This window comes from Syngnathus acus, chromosome 13, assembly GCF_901709675.1.
Source record: "Syngnathus acus chromosome 13, fSynAcu1.2, whole genome shotgun sequence".
Lineage (NCBI taxonomy): Eukaryota > Metazoa > Chordata > Actinopteri > Syngnathiformes > Syngnathidae > Syngnathus > Syngnathus acus.
In genome coordinates this window covers 1,708,057-1,716,644 of record NC_051098.1, presented here as the reverse complement: position 1 = coordinate 1,716,644, position 8,588 = coordinate 1,708,057, and positions in this window count along the sequence as shown.

Below are 8,588 nucleotides of genomic sequence, written 5' to 3'. Positions count from 1 at the left end.
TTCGGGACAGAGAGAGGCCGCTGCGTGTGCACGCGCCGCCATCTTACTTCCGATGTAAGATGTAGTTACTGAGTAGCGTTGGTCGGGCGTGAAATATCTTTCTTCTTCCTTGCTGAGTTCATTAGGGGGGCCACATTGCACATTTTTACATAGATAAGGCACCGATTGCTGAGCAGGATCACACAAGTTGCACAATTTATCCCGACTGACAACTGAAGGCAAACGAGGCAAGGCAATCAAGTTTGCCGTTTAGGGACCAAAATAAGATAGTAATGTATTTAAAAGTATGTCTATCACAATAACATAATTCACGATGGAATATTTAGTAATGACCAGTGTTGGGCTTCCCATGGGCTCACCACCTGTGGGAGGGGCCAAAGGGGTCGGGTGCAGTGCAAGCTGGGCGGCGGCCAAAGGCAGGGACCTTGGCGGTCTGATCCCCGGCTGCAGAAGCTGGCTCTTGGGACATGGAATGTCACCTCTCTGGCTGGGAAGGAGCCCGAGCTGGTGTGCGAAGCAGAAAAGTTCCGACTAGATATAGTCGGACTTGCCTCCACGCACAGTTTGGGTTCTGATTCAAGCCCTCTCGAGAGGGGCTGGACTCTCTTCCACTCTGGAGTTGCCCACGGTGAGAGGCGTCGAGCAGGTGTGGGTATACTTATTGCCCCCCGGCTGGGCGCCTGCACATTGGGGTTCACCCCGGTGAACGAGAGGGTAGCCTCCCTCCGCCTTCGGGTGGGGGGACGGGTTCTGACTGTTGTTTGTGTCTATGCACCAAACGGCAGCTCAGAGTACCCACCCTTCTTGGAGTCCCTGGAGGAAGTGCTGGAGAGCGCTCCTTCTGGGGACTCCATCGTTCTACTGGGTGACTTCAATGCTCACGTGGGCAATGACAGTGAGACCTGGAAGGGCGTGATTGGGAGGAACGGCCCCCCCGATCTGAACCCGAGCGGTGTTCTATTATTGGACTTCTGTGCTCGACACGGATTTTCTATAATGAACACCATGTTCAAACATAAGGGTGTCCATGTGTGCACTTGGCACCAGGACACCCTAGGCCGCAGTTCGATGATCGACTTTGTAGTTGTGTCATCGGATTTGCGGCCGCATGTTTTGGACACTCGGGCGAAGAGAGGGGCGGAGCTGTCAACTGATCACCACCTGGTGGTGGGTTGGCTCCGATGGTGGGGGAAGATGCCGGTCCGACCTGGCAGACCCAAACGCTCTGTGAGGGTCTGCTGGGAACGTCTGGCGGAATCCCCTGTCCGGAAGAGCTTCAACTCCCACCTCCGGCAGAGCTTTTCCCACGTCCCGGGGGAGGCGGGGGACATTGAGTCCGAGTGGACCTTGTTCCACGCCTCCATTGTTGAGGCGGCCGACCGGAGCTGTGGCCGTAAGGTCATTGGTGCCTGTCGTGGCGGCAATCCCCGAATCCGCTGGTGGACACCGGCGGTAAGGGATGCCGTCAAGCTGAAGAAGGAGTCCTATCGGGCCGTTTTGGCCTGCGGGACTCCGGAGGCAGCTGACAGGTACCGGATGGCCAAGCGGAACGCAGCTTCGGCGGTTGCTGAGGCAAAAACCCGGACGTGGGAGGAGTTTGGCGAGGCCATGGAGAATGACTTCCGGACGGCTTCGAGGAAATTCTGGTCCACCATCCGGCGTCTCAGGAGGGGGAAGCAGTGCAACGTCAACACTGTTTACAGTGGAGATGGCGTGCTGCTGACCTCGACTCGGGACGTCGTGTGTCGGTGGGGAGAATACTTCGAAGACCTCCTCAATTCCACCGACACGCCTTCCATTGTGGAAGCAAGGCCTGGGGACTCTGAGGCGGACTCTCCAATCTCTGGGGTCGAAGTCACTGAGGTAGTTAAAAAACTCCTCGGTGGCAAGGCCCCGGGGGTGGATGAGATCCGCCCGGATTTCTTAAGGGCTCTGGATGTTGTGGGGCTGTCATGGCTGACACGTCTCTACAACATCGCGTGGACATCGGGGACAGTGCCTCTGGATTGGCAGACTAGGGTGGTGGTTCCCCTCTTTAAGAAGGGGGACCGGAGGGTGTGTTCCAATTACAGGGGAATTACACTCCTCAGCCTCCCTGGTAAGGTCTATTCAGGGGTGCTGGAGAGGAGGGTCCGTCGGGAGGTCGAACCTCGGATTCAGGAGGAACAGTGTGGCTTTCGTCCTGGCCGTGGAACAGTGGACCAGCTCTTCACCCTCAGCAGGATCCTCGAGGGTGCATGGGAGTTCGCCCAACCAGTCCACATGTGTTTTGTGGACTTGGAGAAGGCGTTCGACCGTGTCCCTCGGGAGGTTCTGTGGGGGGTGCTTCGGGAGTACGGGGTACCGAGCCAACTGATAAGGGCGGTTCGGTCCCTGTATCACCGATGCCAGAGTTTGGTCCGCATTTCCGGCAGTAAGTCGGATTCGTTCCCAGTGAGGGTTGGACACCGCCAAGGCTGCCCTTTGTCACCGATTCTGTTCATAATTTTTATGGACAGAATTTCTAGGCGCAGCCGAGGCGTTGAGGGTGTCCGGTTTGGGGACCTCAGCATCGCGTCTCTGCTTTTTGCAGACGACGTGGTGCTGTTGGCTTCTTCAGGCCGTGATCTCCAGCTCTCACTGGAGCGGTTCGCAGCCGAGTGTGAAGCGGTCGGGATGAGGGTCAGCACCTCCAAATCCGAGTCCATGGTCCTCGATCGGAAAAGGGTGGAATGCCCTCTCCGGATCGGGGATGAGATCCTGCCCCAAGTGGAGGAGTTTAAGTATCTTGGGGTCTTGTTCACGAGTGAGGGGAGGATGGAGCGCGAGATCGACAGGCGGATCGGTGCAGCGTCGGCAGTAATGTGGACTCTGTACCGGTCCGTCGTGGTAAAGAGAGAGCTGAGCCAAAAGGCAAAGCTCTCAATTTACCGGTCGATTTACGCTCCTACCCTCACCTATGGTCACGAGCTATGGGTCGTGACCGAAAGAACGAGATCCCGGATACAAGCGGCCGAAATGAGTTTTCTCCGCAGGATGTCCGGGCTCTCCCTTAGAGATAGGGTGAGAAGTTCGGTCATCCGGGAGAGACTCGGAGTAGAGTCGCTGCTCCTCCACGTTGAGAGGAGCCAGATGAGGTGGCTCGGGCATCTCATCAGGATGCCTCCTGGACGCCTCCCTGGGGAGGTGTTCCGGGCATGTCCCACCGGTAGGAGACCCCGGGGACGACCCAGGACGCGCTGGAGAGACTATGTCTCTCAGCTGGCCTGGGAACGCCTTGGGATCCCCCGGGATGAGCTAGATGAAGTGGCTGGGGAGAGGGAAGTCTGGGAGTCCCTCCTGAAGCTGCTGCCCCCGCGACCCGACCCCGGATAAGCGGAAGAAGATGGATGGATGGATGGACAGTGTTGGGCAAGTTACTTCCAAAATGTAATATATTACATATTGCTACTTGCTTGCATTAGAAAGTAGTACGTTTATTTACAATATGACTATTTTTGTCGCGTAATGAGTGACTCTTGTTTAAGTTACTTATAAATTACTTTTTGTTAAGTCGCAGATTGATTTAATAATAATTTTGACACACAAAAAGAAAATGTGAAGTCTGCGACCATAATGTTGATGGTAAAATTGACTTATAATGAGGATCTTTACTAAAAAGTGTTGGGTATAATGTTATATGTTTAGATTCTATGGTGCGGATTGATAAGATTTATTTTTTTACTATACAATAAATAGTGGAACCAATTTTGATACTGAGTTAATATTGATATTATCAATATTTGGATTGATCAACCCATCAGTCTTCCAGTCCACTACCCTCTGATATGCAGATTCACCTTTGTTGGCACACCAGATGAGTAAGTGAAGTCAATTTGACAGCTGGGTGTATACTTGTAGAAAGAATTGAAGAGAGGACACATCCGTTGGTGCTGATGATGTGATGTGATGTTTAATGAAGTGATAAAATAACAAAAGATCTCTCAAGGCACTTTTCATATAAAGCTGGTTTTAAAAATTATGCGCTTTACACTTTACAGAAAAACAACTTAACCCGACATGAGAGAGAGAAAGAGAGCAAGAGAAAGAAAGAGTAGAAGGAAGAAGCAGGAAAGGAAAGAGTAAAATATTGAAGAATGAACATCCGGATGAAGAATCGTTATCAATTTTTGGAACCGCCTTTTTGCTCTGGGCTGATGAAAAACTGAAAATTTAACAAGGGACTAAATAAACATAAAATGGTTTCTTAAAATATCCTCATATCAGGTTTCTACTCTCATATTTGAGGCCTTCATACTTACAAAATAGTCTCATTTCTACTTTATATTATGCAATGTCAACAGATGGAATTCTATGATAATTTCGATGTTTTTGGTTAGTATTAAAGGTGTAACACAATCAGAACTTCGATAGCCAAGATCAGATTGTACAGTATAGCGGGGGTCCCGACCCCCGGGCCGTGGACCGGTAAGGTCCGTGGATCATTTGGTATAGGGCCGGACAAAAAATGAATAATAACTTGCATTATTTCGGTTTTATAAATCTGAGTCTGAACGATCTTTTATTTAGAAAAATGGACCGGATTCTCTCCTACACCTCAGTGACATGAACATAACATTATTCATGTTATGTTGTTGGCGCGATATTATGAGGACGCTGCTAGTAAAGTTGCATAGGAATACACAGTGGATTCACGTTTATTATTACATTATACTGTGATGTTTGCATCCATAATCCCCCATGGAACTAAGGGTTGAAGGGTGTGTTGCGAACATGGTGTTTGTGTGGTAACGCACTTCTGTTCTTTCTATTCCTTGTTTTACGAGAATATTCAGTAAAAGTCTGCAACACACTTCTCGAGACTCCTTTCCTTCGACACCACAATATCATTGTTTTTATGCCGGTCATATCATTTTATTTTATTGTATTTATCGGCCACACCTTAAAAGCCGGTGTAGGTACCACATCCACTCGGTGGTCAGATCGGCTCGAGATCTTCCTAACTATTACTTTTGAAGACGTCACGCTATATGATTGGCCGGATAGTACGTTGACGTTTAAGATTTTAGTTCGTCTGTTTTGCGGAAACGGGGTTATAGTTCAAACAAGGACAATTTTTGCTTCGAAAACAATGAATGAAAAACAATGGGCAGTCTGTGATTATTTGACTTATTATTACTTTTGACATTTTTGATTTTTAATTTTTTTTAGGACTTTTTGAGAAGTTTTCCTCATATAAATCGCAATGTTATCGAACATCGGTCCATGAAAATATTGTCTGATAATAATCCGATCCGTGGTGCTAAAAGGGTTGTTGACCACTGCAGTAAAAAGGACTCAGTGCTCATGCAGTTTTATATTAAAAGCAATTGTCATTGTTCAAGACACTGGCGTTGACGTGACGAAAAGGGCTGGACAACCACTTGCAGCACAAGACTGTTTTTATTGAAATGTATTCATTTATTTATTGATTTATTGTTTTTATTGAAAACAGTATTGAAGGGGGAGCAGGAGGCTGGATCGCAGACGAAGCAGGTGCAGCGATGGAGGGAAGTGGATGCCAGCTGGTGACTGAAGTGGAACTGCAGCCGGAAGCTGGCCACGGAGCGACAAACTTGTATGCGGAAGGCTCAAACCTGGCGGAGAGAGTGACAGATGAAACACGCTGGGAAGCAGGGCGGGGCGCAGGTGTGGTAGATTGGATCGAGCACTCAGTGCTCGACTGTGTTTGTCTGTCAGTACTGGAGGTTCAGTGATCGTGTGGTCAGGTCTGTGTGTGGAGTTGGGAGGGGCGAGTGAGCACCCAGTAAAGATTGGCTCGTACTGCATCCTTGCCTCCGTGTGTTATGGTTTAAGCAATCAATAAGCAACCTACTATACAACACTACAATAGTTCATCAGAGCATAAAGCTACAACAGCAGGGATGTAGTCAGGGAGAAGCGAGTGGTCAGGCAGGGCGGCGTTCAGGACGTGGTCAGGGGCCAGCAGATGATCAGGACGGGCAGCATTCAGAGCGAGATGGGTCAGTAAAAGCAAAGTCAGCAATAGGAGTCAGTCTCGGAGAGCGCGAGCAGTGAGCGTACGGGTAGCATCAGGGACAAACTGACAATGAGGTGGCAGGATGGGTGTGTGAATGTTGTCTGAGACTTGAGACCTGCATTCAAATAACAGTGCTTGTCTGGAGAGAAAAGACCCCTGCTTACCACTACCAATACAACACCCTAGAAAAAGGACAGAATGAGTGGACAATATGTGTGTGGATAATTTGGTATGATCATGTAACTGAATCCACAACCTTGAATATTCTTGAATACAAAACATGACAGACTTGGTAAAGTGAGTTGTTTTTGTTGGGTCAAGTGTGCCTTGACAAAACTATCCTCTGATGACACTCCCCTCACTGCTCAATCACTTTAGATTACACACACCTCAAAGTAGTTGATCCTCACAGAAAGATAATGCATCTTAAAACTCAAAGCTCTAGTGTTGCCATGGGAATGGCTCATTGTATGACCATAATATACAATTTTGTCTGCACTGATCATTTGAAATGCAATTGCAAATATCCATCTTCAGTTTCACATTTTATCAATTTTTATCTGTCATTTTTATCAGTACACATTTGATCATTAATTAGGCACCCAGTACACCACACACATACTCGGAAAATGTGTTTCAGAAGCCATACATAAACATCTATGCAATCTAAATTTATACGAGTCACACCAAATATTCATGCCATGGTAAAAGGTCTTTCACTTGTATCACGCTTTTCCATCTGTCAAGGCCCTCAAAGCGTGTCACACTGAATTCACAGTCACCCACTGATGACACAGCATCAGGAGCAACTGGGGTTTCAGTATCTTGCTCAAGGATGGTTCAACATGGTTACAAAAGCTGGGGACCGAGACCCCAAACTCTGGGTTGGAAGACAACCACTCTACCACTGAGTTACAGCAGGTTCACCTTTCTGCCTTCTCTTGTCTCATTCTCTTATGCATATCCTTTACATACAGTGAGTTTACTGCACAGTGTGTCATTGAAAAACTGACTGATGTATTTTTATCTTTGCTGCATAAGTTATCAAGTACAGCATATTTGTAACCAAATTGAGAGAGAGAAAGAGAGAGAGTGAGAGAGAGAGATGCTTGCCCCTATACGTATACATAAAATAGTAGCAGGAATAGCTATGAATCAGAACCAGTTCTAATTCACCTGGGAGTCATTGCTGGGAATACATGCAGTAGCATGCTAAAGTTACTTTGCAATGTAATAGATATATTGTCGTTGACAAAGATTTTAGCCTGTGTTTAAGTCAAATCAACAAAACATGAAACAGAAATAAGTGTGATTTTCATTTGCGGGCCCAGCAATAATGAAGAAAGGTAGCATAATTAGAAAGAGACTTAATCAGGGGAAGTTAGTTACTGAAATACAATTCCTGCATCGTGTCATTTAAATCCAATGATAATGGAAATGTATTTCAACTGGGATTATTGGCTTCATTAGGCCATGAAAGTCTCAGCTCCTTACTAGTCTGTGTTAGGATAATAGGGATGGTTAGATTTCAGAGAATGGGAGAATGCACACAGCCAGAGAAGTATACACCTTTTCTGACTTTAGCATGTGGGAAAATATGGCCCACAGATAATGGCCCTGTCACGACTCATCCTCGGTAGCTGTATTGTGTCTTTATGTTACCATGGTTTCTGTTCGCGTTGCCCCTCCCCTCCTGTGTTACCTCAATCAATGTAACCAGTCACCTGCCTCGTGTTTCGTGTTTTGTACTTAAGTCCTGTCTGCCCCTCACTCCGTTGTCGGATCATTGTTGTCGTCATGTCTTAATGTCGTCACGTATGTTGTCTTCTTGTCTCACGTCCCAGTCAGTCAGTCCAGTTATTGTTTTGTTAAGTCATGTCAGTTTGTCGATTTTGTTAGTTTGTTCCCTTCTATAAACCCTGGTCCAAGCTGCACTTGGTCGCCCTGCTCCATCCGATCCGTGACAGGCCCATTGTCATCTGTATGGGTGATTTACTGCATCCTCTATGACGATGGGAGAGAATACATTATCAACTGGTCACCTGTCAATTGGCAGGGCACACACAGTCAAACAACTATCCACAGTCACATCTGTGGACAATTTATGGTGTTTTAACATGCATGATCAGGGAATATGGGAGGAAACTGGTGTACCTTAGGGAAAATCCATGTCAGCACAGCAAGATTGCACAAACACCACACAGGAAAGCTGGAGCTGAGATTCAAACCAAGAATCTCAGCACTTAGGGTATACCTGAGGCTCCTCAAGAAAATCATCTCACTGTTAAGGCTGTGTGTTACAAAGTGCAAACAGTTAAGATAGGGGCCTGAAAGTGAAAGTTTCTTTCATGCCAAGAAAGCAGCTTTTAAATACACACTGAGCACCAAATGTACTGTAATTGTTGATGTTCAACACATTTTCTACACTGTAATACACACAATTTAGGGAAATTAAAAATGGCTTATGACTAAAAATTGTGTCCCCTTTACCTTTCGGACACCATATTGATTTCTGCAGTTAGTCGGTTCTTGCGAATGTGACTCTTCTTCCAAGCTATGTAAAATGTTG